Source organism: Lontra canadensis, unplaced genomic scaffold (assembly GCF_010015895.1).
Source record: "Lontra canadensis isolate GAN:19392208 unplaced genomic scaffold, GSC_riverotter_1.0 scaffold69, whole genome shotgun sequence".
Lineage (NCBI taxonomy): Eukaryota > Metazoa > Chordata > Mammalia > Carnivora > Mustelidae > Lontra > Lontra canadensis.
In genome coordinates, this window is record NW_022631063.1 from 4,559,907 (window position 1) to 4,572,307 (window position 12,401).

General features: G+C 37.9%; 1 pseudogene; it reads right to left on the minus strand.

Moving 5' to 3' along the window:
- Nucleotides 1–10,463: 10,463 nt before the first annotated feature.
- Nucleotides 10,464–11,543, minus strand: LOC116880879 (annotated as a pseudogene).
- Between the last annotated feature and the right edge of the window lie 858 nt (nucleotides 11,544–12,401).

A 12,401-nucleotide genomic window follows, 5' to 3' on the forward strand; every position in this document is an offset into this window, starting at 1 on the left:
AAATCAGAGAGGGAAACAAACCATAGAGACTCTTAACTAAAGGAAACAGAGGGGGTTGCTAGAGGAGAGGGGGTAGGGGGATGGGGTAATTGAGTGATGGGCATTAAGGAGGTCACTTGATATCATGAGCATTGGGTGTTATTGCAACTGATGAATTATTGGACTTTACATCTGAAAGTAATGATGTACCGTATGTTGGCTAATTGAATTTAAATTTAAAAAATCAAGATAGTGTTTTCTTTTGGGTAAGGTGGTAGAGAGAAGGATAGAGGGAATCTCTGGGGGCTGGCTATTTTCTTTATCTTCATCTGTGCATTGGTTGCGTGGTTGGTTGCATGGTGCTATATCCATGTTATGAAAATTAATTGAGGTGTACACTTACATATGTACTCTTCTATACCTTAAATAAAAATCTAGTTTCAATAATTCTCCTCTGGGCTAACTTCTGTAAGTTACTCAGACAGAATGAATCTCTCCCTCTGTGCTCACAACACATTGTTCATTTGTCCTTTTGAATATTCATATAGGTATATTGAAATGTGCCTGTTTACTCAGCAGATTCGTAACCAAATCATTCATTTTTCAAGGAGGGCTCTGTGGAACACAAGGGCATGTGTCCCTAAATGATCATAGTAGTCCATCTTATAACCAACTTTGATTTCAGGGAAAAAAAAAATTATAAGTACTGTTCTCTTAAGCTCTGCCCTAGGCTTGCTGAAGCGATTCTGGGGATAAGGATCACCAACGAGGGACTTGGGTCTCTTTCTTCAAGAAGCTGAAGCTTACCTGCATGACATCTACATTCTTCAGATCTTTCTGTCTCTTTTTTGTTATTCCTAGAATCCTGCCACAATTCTCCTCCTTTCTTTCTTCATTCTTCACTGACTTTACCAAGTAATCAAGATGCATGCTAGTGTGGGGTCAGAACAGGTTTATTTTTGAAGAAAGATTCCTCCATGGATTTGTTCAACTTCTTTGATCTTCGACAATACTGGCTCCTTGATTTATTACTCCGAGTAGGAGTTTCTTCTCTTTAAATTCACAGGCAGATTATTTTGTACCTTTCTTATTTAAATAACTGTTATGACTTCTGCATATGATTCCAAGGTACTGTGCTACCTCTAGTATAATAAGGACATCTTCTGCTGGAACACTGTCTACCCATACTTGGTCTGACAGACCTTTACACAATCGGTAGCATTTTTGTGCTTCTTCAGTGGTTTCTCTCTCTCTTCCATAACAAGAGCTTATTATTCTTTTAAACCAAATTCCTTTTCTCCTCTTCTTTGCACAGAATTACCTATAAATTTCTTCAGTCTCTGGTCAAAAACAATGCTTACTATCTTCGAATTGTATATCAGCAGCCAAGTCTCAAGCCCCAGTTAGCAGGGTAGTACAAAGACTTTAAATTCATCCAGGCATGCCTAATATTGACATCTTTTTTCAGCCAAGAAAAGCTCCTAATGTTTTAGAATTGGGTTTCCAGGCAGGTTGGGTGAAAAATATTGTTTAATTTGAAATTTTACAAAGAATTCTCCTTGGTTTTCTCTATTTAATAAGAAAAAAAATTAACAGAATAAATTAAAAAGAACACTGCACATTGGAAGAACTAATATTGTTAAAATGTCCATATTACCCAAAGCAATCTCTAGATTTAATGTGGTCTCTATCAAAATACCAACCATATTTTTCACAGAACCAGAGAAATAGATCACAAAACTCGTGTAGAACCACAAAAACAATCCTGAATAGACAAAGCAATCTTGAGGAAAAAAAAAAAAAAAAAAGCTGGAGGGATCACAATCCCAGATTTGAAGATATACTACAAAGCTGTAGTAATCAAAACAGTATAGCTCTGGCACAAAAACAGAAACATAGATCAATAGAACAGAATAGAGAGCCCAAAATAAACCCATGCTTGGAACTAGACGGTATACACTAAGCGAAATAAGTAAATCAGAGAAAGACAATTATCATATGATCTCACTGAAGACAGAGAATCATAGGGGAAGGGAGGGAAAAATGAAATAAGATGAAACCAGAGAGGGAGACAAACCACAAGAGACTCTTATCTCAGAAAACAAACTGAGGGTTGCTGGAGTGGAGGAAGGGATGGGGTGGCTGGGTGATGGACTTTGGGGAGGGCATGTGTTGTAGAGAGCACTGTGAATTTTGTAAGACTGATAAATCACAGACCTATACCCCTGAATCAAATAATAATTACATGTTAATTAAAAATAAAATAATAAAATAAAATACAAAATAAACCCATGCTTTTATGGTCAATTAATCATACTTTTTTTTCCACTTTCAGTATTTCTTACACCTCCTGGCCATCTCCATTTCTTGTCTTTCCTCTACTCTCTCCCGAGAGAAGTCTTGTGCTCCAGCCAAAGCAAATCTTACCAGCCTCTCTTCTTCAGTTTTCCTTTTAGTCACTATTAGAATAAGCATGGGGCTCTTTGGTTAGGAGATACTTTTTACAGAAATAAGTGAGGTAAGGGAAATAATAATGGCTAGCATCTACGGAGGGCTTTGCAATATGTTAGGCACTGGTTTCAGCACTTTCTGTAGACTGGCTTATTTAAACTACAAAAAAGCAATTCTCATTTTAATGAGAAAAAATGTGAGGCACAAAGAAGTGAGTAATTTGTCAAGATCAGAAGGATGAGAATGGTTGGGACCCTGTCTGAACCTAGAAAGTCTGAGTCTACTGTCTATGATCTTCATCATTAATCAGTATGCTATTGTTTTCCTAAAGCAACAAAATAATTCTCAGTGGTGGTGAGCCTGGGAAAAGTGGGGAAAACGCATGCACTGACATTTTTTTTGTGCTTGTCACGCACTCCTTCTTCCACCCAGTTTCTAGCACAAACCCTAGAAAATAGCCAATAAAAACATTAGTAGAATAAATTAATGAATAAAAGAATTGATGAACGAATCAGTCCATTAGGGGGGTAAGACTTAAGGTGCTGAAAAAACAGTGATCATTAAGGAGCATGTGTTAAAGAGAATAATATTTAGATAGATTGCAGGGAACAGCTTTGAAAAGACACTAGTAACTAGATACATCATAATTTACATGTGAAGTGTTGGGGCTTGGGCTAGAGTATAATCATTAAGCTGGTCAGATAAATACCTTTCACAAAATTCTTTTTTTTTTTTTTTTTTTTTTATTAAAGATTTTATTTATTTATTTGACAGACAGAGATCACAAGTAGGCAGAGAGGCAGGCAGAGAGAGAGGAAGGGAAGCAGGCTCCCTGTTGAGCAGAGAGCCCGATGCGGGACTCGATCCCAGGACCCTGAGATCATGACCTGAGCCGAAGGCAGTGGCTTAACCCACTGAGCCACCCAGGCGCCCCCTTTCACAAAATTCTTAAATGTGAAGTTCTTTTTCACACCTCTGACTTTCATTTCCATATCTATAGAAGGACAGATAAAGCAAATAGTAGGAAAAGGAAGGCAATTTACATCTATGAATTGTTGAAATATCTCATAAAAACAGATTAAAATAATTACATAATTACTCTCCAAAAAAGTCCAGCTCCTGACTTTACAGAACTTATTTCCCATTTAATATCCCATAAAAATTACATAGATCTCTTTCATTGTAGTTTTAGTGATAAGGAAAAAAGTTAAACTGTTTCAAAAAGGGCTTTTCTCTTTTTTCATCTCTATTATTTTCTCTTCCCTAAACACATTAGATTTAGACTCAAGTTCGTAAATGCTACTGTAGTAGACAGAATGACATCCTCCTCCTGCCCCTCCACTAAACTCGTCCATGTCCCAATTCTCAACACCTGTCAGTATGTTACCTTACCTGGCAAAGGGACTTTGTCGATGTGATTAATTTAAAGATCTTGTGTTGGGGAGACTACCTCTCTATTTGAGTGGATCCAATGTAATTACAAGTGTCCTTAAAAGAAGGAGACGAGGTGTCAGAATCAGAGGTAGTTTCGAAGATGGAAGAAAGGGCCACGAACCCTGGAATGCAGGAGGACTCCAGATGCTGGAAAAGACAAGGAAACAGATTTTTCTCTAGAGTTGCCAAAAAGAATGTAGCCCTGCCCCCCGCGCCCTGCCAAACACACACACCTTGAGTTTAGGACTTCTGACCTCCATATGATAAGATTGTGAATTAGTGTTGTTTTAAGCAACTATGTTTGTGATGTTTGTTACAACAGCAAAAGGAATTTAATACCCCTATGGTATGACCATAACTTTGTTTCATTTTAAGATTGGCAAAGGAAAAAAGAACTAGTATTGATTCACCTAAAAGAGTCAATTATTTTGCTATTGCTAAGGACAGAGAATTAAAGCAATTCTTGGAATATTCTAAAGAAATCTAGTTTTGTTTTGTTTTCTGAGATGCTTTAAGTGGCTTCAATATATCTTAGTTTTTCAAAACTGAATTACCCCTGGAGGAGTAAGAGATTGATAATGGGAGAAGAACAAAGAGGCAATGTAAATGTAAATATACCTGTAGACATTGATTTAGGTATGTGCTTAATTCATGAAGTACCAAATATTTTATGCTGTTGTTTTGATTATTAGAGCGAAAAAAACCCAATAGCTCCTGAGAGTTAATGTTATAAATCCAAGCATGTAACTGATATACAAACTTCACTACCTAAAAGGCATTCTGGAATTATATTGTTTAAATCAAACTTTTCTAGCAAATTAGAAGCAATATTTACATTTTCCCCTGTGTTAATTACTCCCTTTTATCCACGCCCTAAATTGTAATTCACATTTCAAATGGTATGCTTTCTACTAGAATAGTCTTCTATTAATTTACCCATAACCTAAAATTTAATTTCAGTTTTGTAACTAACTAATAGGTGCTTATCCTTTTCATTTTTTGTACATCTAATCTGATGTGGAGAACAAAGCAAAAGAAAAAAAAATTAAATTTCCTTGCATTCTATAGCCCATTGACAAGTCCATGAGACAGGGAGAGTGACCTTCCTCTAGGAACTCAACTGCCCTGATGTTAATACTTTGCTAGGGGCAGGGTGTCTGGAAGGCTCATTCAGCTAAGTGTCTGCCTTTGGCTCAGGGCATGACCTTGGGGGGCCTGGGGTCAGCCTGGAGTTGGGCTCCCTCCTCAGGCGGGGGAGTCTGTTCTCCCTCTCCCTCTGCCCCTTACCCCCCTTCATGTTCTCTCTCTCTCTTTTAAATAAATCAATAAAATCTTTTTTTTTTTTTTTTAAGATTTTATTTATTTATCTGAGAGGCAGAGATCACAAGTAGGCAGAGAGGCAGGCAAAGAGAGAGGAGGAAGCAGGCTGCCTGTGCAGGGTTGGATCCCGGGACCCTGGGATCATGACCCGAGTGGAAGGCAGAGGCTTTAACCCACTGAGCCACCCAGGCGCCCCTAAATAAATCAATAAAATATTAAAAACAATAACAATAACAACAACTTTGCTAAGGGCAAAAGGTAAGCTTCGCTTAACATTCGCTTAACATGCTTAGCGAAGTAAGTCAATCGGAGAAAGACAATTATCATATGATCTCCCTGATATGAGGGAGAGGAGATGCAACATGGGGGGTTAAGAGGGTAGGAGAAGAGTAAATGAAACAAGATGGGATTGGGAGGGAGACAAACCATAAGTGACTCTTAATCTCACAAAACAAACTGAGGGTTGATGGGGGAAGGGGGGTTGGGAGAGGGGGGTGGGGTTATGGACATTGGGGAGGGTATGTGCTATGGTGAGTGCTGTGAAGTGTGTAAACCTGGCGATTCACAGACCTGTACCCCTGGGGATAAAAATATATTATATGTTTAAAAAAAATTTATTAATAAAAAAAAACCTATATTCTTCAAATATTATTACTGAATCTATGTAGATAAACCAGGAATAATTCCAAACTATCTTCTTACTATGCTTGTTAAATGTTGTGAGATTAGCAAATCCGAATCCTCAAATTTAAGAAAACAAACAAACAAACAAACTTTTTATGTGCCAGACATTCCTCTCACCTCTGTTACAATTACCCAGGGAGAATTCTCATATTCTGAAGTTTTGCTTTCTTTGTAGCTGCAGAGTGCAAGCTGACAGGCTGTGATCTCACTAGATGATGCCACGAGAATCTGTATTTCTACCTGACTGCATGAAAGCGAAGTTCTGATGATTGTCCCAAGCCACAGGCTTAGGCAAGACTTCTAGATTCTAGAATCTAAAAGGAGCTATTTAAAATGTTGTAAACAAATGAGGTTTTTCCTCAGTAACATATTGGCCTGACACAATATTTTTCAAAGAATGCATCTTTGTGCCTGAATTATATTCTTCTTACATAAGGATGAACATTTGAACTCCAAGAAAACAAAATAATTGATAACTATTCTTCCTTTAATGCCCTTGTTCTTGCCTTAATCATCACATTGCAGTTGAACTTCATCATATCAAACAGTTCACTAAGTGGTGCTACCATTGATCCTTGTAATTCATTCCACAGTCTTCTGCAATTTCACCTTGTCTCATTAAGTTCAGTTCCAGCCTGTTTCATGATCAGATTATAATTCGTTAGTCTTCCATTAACTTCATTATAGGCAATTATTTAAGAAATTCTCTTAAAGAGTTGTCAAATGGAGAGGAATTCAACAGATTTTAGAGTTACTCTGCCTTTGGGTATACTCTAGGCAGATAACATTCCAGAAACAATGTGGACTCTCAAGTAGCCTCAGGCATGCATTATAATTTCTATGGTTCCTATAGTCAGGAGGTTTGAGTGAATCTGATTATTCACTCTCCCCATCTTTGGGAACTTACCCAGTTAAAGTCAAACAAGGACCCAGTAAGTATTAAAACAGGCTCAGATTTCTTACCAGTAAAGCTGGATTGAAGAACATAGCAGGGTATTTCTACCTTTATTTTGAGCCTTGAAATTTATTTTGAGCCTCAAGTTTCTGATCTGTTCATCACATTACAGGCAGACAGCTGGGCCTAAAAGAAGCCCTGCTTCTTCAGTTTATTTCATGGAATTTATAGCAGCAAGCATTTGCTGTGCTTGGACACAACTCACTCCAAAAGGACAAGAGAGAATGGGTCTGTGCTGCCTAAATTATAAAGCTTGGGTCCTAACCTGATGATTATGTGATTCAGGGAATGGTGCACTCTTAATTGGAATGCTCACTTCTTCTACCATTACAAAGAACTCAGTGCTGTAGCAAGGTGGGAAGGGAGGGTGGGATGGAGTATTGATTGCTTCCTTGGAAATGGAGTGTAAGTGCCTTCAGAGAAATATGAACATGTAACAATAGCTTCCTGAACCCAGGAAAAACACTGTCATGTGCTGGGTATAAGACACCGTGATTCCAAGTATTGCTGTGGAGCTGTTTAGAACTTGGACTCAGCAGACATGACTTTCAATCTCAAACTACCACCTTACAATTAGAGCATTGCTCAGTTATCTTAAGTGACTGAATCTCAGTTTCTCCATCTGGAAAAGGGCAGTGATATCACTACTTACTTCACAGGGTTGATGTGGCTATTAGGTGAGAAATTACACTTGATAAAATAAAACACTATTTTAAAAAATCTGTAGAAAGTCCCCACCAAAATGATAGTATAATAGTAATAGTAGTAATTATTTTATTATTATCTTTACTATCATTCTCAAATGGATATGCTCTTTGTTTTGAAGTGAAATTATTTATATATTCACATATAGATCTATGGTCCCTATCAACTCTAACCCAGGGTCAGCAAACACAGCCTATAGGCCAAATTCATCTGCAAATCTTTTTTCTTTTTTCCTTATAAACAAATTTGTATTGGAACACAGCCATACTTACTCATTTAGATGTTGTTTATGGCTGCTTTTGAGCAACAATGGGCAGAGTTGAGTAGCTGGGACAGACACCAGACACAACAATTTGGCTCATAAAATCCAAGGTACTTACATTTGGGCCCTATAGAGAAAAAATTGGGCAATTACCCCTACCTCTGTGTTAGAATATGTGAAACATTAAAATGGGCCCAAGCAGGATGTTAAGAAGCTCTTATGGCAATTCAAAATTAGATGGAGTACTGACACACTTTGAAAGAGGTATTGGTTAAAAATGTTAAATTGCCTCTTATTTGTGTTCATGGAAGTGTCAGACTTTGAAAACTTTGCTGGGATGACTTTGAAATAATGCTGTGTTTGACCCCCTACAAGCAGATATAAATAGGCATGTTTTTGTTTTATATTATTGTTTCTTAATAAAACATTTTTAAGCAAATTGGTTTTACATCCTTACTAATTTTCTTTCCTCATTTCAGATTGTCATTCTTTTTCTAATAGCTTAAGATAAATACTAATTCCTTTATTTTTCATCTTTCTTCATGAATAATGGAGTGTTGTGAAGGTCAAATTTTTTTTCAATCCTGCTTTTTCTCGATCCCCTAGGCTTTGTTATAACGTATTCTCCTTTTCATTGTTATTTAGTTTATAATTTTATTTTTGTTCCCTTTCATTCAAGAGTTGGGTGTGCTTCTTAATTCCTAAATAATCATGAAACATTTAAAATTATTTTTGTAGTTTTATTTTGAGAATGTGATCTACAAACGCATTACTTTTTGGATTTAAGAAATTCATTTTAGTCAAGTGTGTGATTAATTTTTATAAATGTTCTATAGGTATACAATAAAGATTATTCTCTATTTGGTGAATTTAAGCTCTTCCCTCCTCCAAATACAGCCATAGTTATATAATCAAATATATTTATTTTATTATTCATATATTCTATGTCTTCATTTGTTTTTTGTCTATTATCTCAATCCAGTTCTAAAATGTTTATATTGAAATATACTTGCACTAAAAGGAAAGAAAAGCACAGTATGACCTCATTCGTGTATATGTAAAACTATCCTTAGATGTGTTGTGAACTTTGTTATTTCCAGGTGTTATGGCCATCCTGACTTCCATCACTGTCTTGTTATTTTCAGCAGATCAGGGTTTCTATCACTTCAAATCTTCCTATTTTTAAAGCTGATATATGAAAGAGCTGCCATGTGCTGATTGGTCTTGTAAATATCTGGCAATTCCTTAGATCCAAGAACGTTTCTCTTGCATGGCTGTTTTTCAGTACAGCAACTAAGAAACACAAAGCAAGAGGCCTTTGACTGGAGCTGCTTTGAGTTAGGGATCAGCCTTATGCTCCTGCTTAATCTGAGTCTTGCCTAGGATGGTTTATTTTCATTTCTAAGATATTATTCTACCGCAGGACACTAGGTGGAGCTAAAATCTCACTTAATGCTTCTCATAATGCACACTGATCTGATTTCTCCCAAATCAACTCTGATTTAGGTTGTTTTCTACTGTGCCATTTTCAGGATCCTCATATACAGACTTCAGTGAAGAGTGGCATTTTTGTCTTTATAATAGCCTGTAATACTTCTTTTAAAAAATTGGCAGAGAAAGGAATGCAAGGAATTTCAGTGTGTTGCCTACATTAGTCTGCTCTATGTAAACTAAAAGATTAAAAAAAAAAAAGACAATATAACTGCAGAAAAAACAGTGTTAAAGGAAATGCAAAGGAAGGAAAATTTTCGTAAGTCATGGAAATCCTAGCCTAATACCTTGCTTCTTAATGTTTTTCAGAAAATAGAATGTAAACCAGAACAATTGCTTTGTTTTGACTGGCTGTAAAACCAGGCAAAAGAAATCTGATACTTCAAAATCTATAGCACAAAATCAAACAAGGAAGAAGCAAACCTTTAAAATTAAAGTATCAGATATATAGAAAGTCCAAGTGTTTTGACAAATACAACAGTTTTGTTGATTAAGTCAGCTATTTTTTCTAAGCTGTTTTCTTTATGTAGGTAATAATCCAATTGTTTCTGAGGGAAGCAGTAAGGAGCTATAATTGCTAGTTGTGAAAGATACACTATTAGGTCTTACTATTGTAATATAGTAACCTATATCTTTTGAATGGAAGTTTTTGTAAGTTTAGAGGCCCAGTTTACAATGATTTTTAAAAGTGCAGCCTAATAAAAATATTAGTAGGCAAAATTAGAAAGTAACTGAATACACACTTCGGGTATAATTAAGGGTCAAAGACTTAAAGACAAATGTCTCATTCATCTAGAATAGTCACTCCAGAACTATGGACCTGTATCAATTGGGGTGAGATTAAAATCTCAGGTATACTGCTGCTCACTTACCTCTATCTACAGCAATTGGTAAAGCTGAGTATTCGTATTGAAAATCTTAGAATTATCATTGTATAATATTAAATTTTGCAAATTTACTTGCAATCCACTTATCCCTCCCATTATTGCTCCTTCCAGGAATCTTGACACTCTCCTTTGGTGTTCTCAGGAGTATTTTCAACATAATTATTTCTCAAGAAAAGGAAATTTTGCTTTGAGCATTAAGACGCATACATGGTCCTGCCATATTTATGGGATGGCTTTTGAAGTATTTGATTTTAGATTGAAGATATCCGTATTGGTTTGGGGGAAATTGTTACCTTCAGAAATCTTTTTGTAAATCATTCTTCTTGAGAACTTCACCTTTTCAGGACTTGTCTAGGTTCTCAAGAAACCGTTTGAAAACTTCCACATAGGGAGCTAGAAAGTTCTTATAATCTCTGATCTATGTTTAATATGAGATTCAGGTTCATTCTCCTCTTTTTCTTCTGCATTAGTGGAAATGTTACCCAATTCATGGCAGATGGAGATTTTGTTTAGAACAGTAAATGGATCAAACTGATCTACTTTCTATAAATCAATAAGCACATAAATGCAGGCTGTTTTAGTATGAATATTAAGAAAGCTCTTCAGTAAAAGATTGATTCCTTCTCTAACATGGACATCCAGCCAGCCATAGAAAAGTGTCCGAGCGTGATCTCCCACTCAAGCCTGGGTCCACGTTTGTCATTTTTTTAGGTTATTCTGACATCTGCTGGCTACCATCTTGGAATGCTCCCAGCGCCGAAGTGAACTGTGATGCTTTTGGAAGATCTGTTGAAGTTCCTCATGAATTGGCTCAAGGCCAAGTTCTCAAATCTTACCCCATCTTTATTTTCAAGAATATATTGATCAACCAAGGCATATTTTTTTGAGGTATTTTAAAATTATGTTTATAGATATTCTGACCAAAGGTGAATTCTTTCACTTAGATGAACTTTGTTCTTAACATTTTCACCACCCTTTGCAAGACTCACAGTCAAGTATCCCAGAATGCACCGTGGAAGACAATTTTCTGATTTATCACGGACCCAACAATGAACACCCCTCCTTCCATCCAGATCATACCTGGAGACGATGCTTAAGTCCAAAAAAGCCCTCCTTCAATGTCAGTCCATGATGCATATGGCCATCATCCTGAGGGGCCGAGACTCAGAACCTATGTCTACAGAACCAGGACATCTAACACACTGTCATAGCCTGTGATACCAATGTCAAATAGTTCTTTCTCCTGAGCCGGGGAAGCTCTGGGCTTCACTGTTTCATGCTGTTCAGGTCTGTGGGAATACACCGTGCACTTCCTGTATCTCCTTTTCCAGATCACTTTGGGTGTCGAAGGACTCGTAGCAAACGTGGTCGCCATCTTCTAGTATGAATGAAAACTCATCGTGTGAAAGCAATTTTTTTATCACTCCGCCATACTTCCGCCGGCACAGGTAACACAGCTGAAGCAGCTGCGGCAGCTCCGGCAGTCTAACGTCTCGGGCTGCTGCTGCGTGGAGCGCGGGAGTCAGCGCTTGGAATCACCGCCGCGGGAATTGGCGGGAACTCACAGTCCCGAGCCTGCGCCACAGCGGCGTGGGCCAGCGCCCTCCACAGGGGCCGCTGGAAATGGTTGCTCCCACCTGCCGGTTGGTCTGGAGGCCCCATGGGCTCCCGCGATCTCGTTCCATCCTCTCTGGGGTTCACTGCTCAGCGGGACGCAAGGAGGCTGCGCCCTTTCCAGAAAGAGGAGCTTCTGTGGAAAGGTGAGCTTGTGAACAGGCTGAGAATGAACACGCAGAGGAAGAGACACGAAGCACCAGGGCAGGAGAACGGGGTGGGTAGGTGGGGGGTTTCCAGGCTCTCTCCAGGCGCGCGGCTCTGCCCCAGTCTCCATGTATTCACCAACCTGGAAGCTCCCAGAGCGATTTTTAATTTGCGGCAAATAGTGCGCTGCAAAAAACCTGTACATCCCTGAGGAAAAGAAGGTTGGAAAGGGGGTAAGTAGCAAGCCTGTTTGCCTGCCCTGCTTGGGTGTAACTACTGCCGGGAGTGTGAGCTCCACAGAGTATGCATGAACTTTAGATGGAGTTCAAAACTTGCTTGTTAGTCTGCAAATCTTAGGGGCCAAAATGGTTCAGAAACTTGCCAAAATAACACGTGATTTCTCTCTGAGTAAAACTTCACTTGATTCTTTCAGAACTAGTCATCTAAATTTTAAAATAGAAAAAGAAACCAG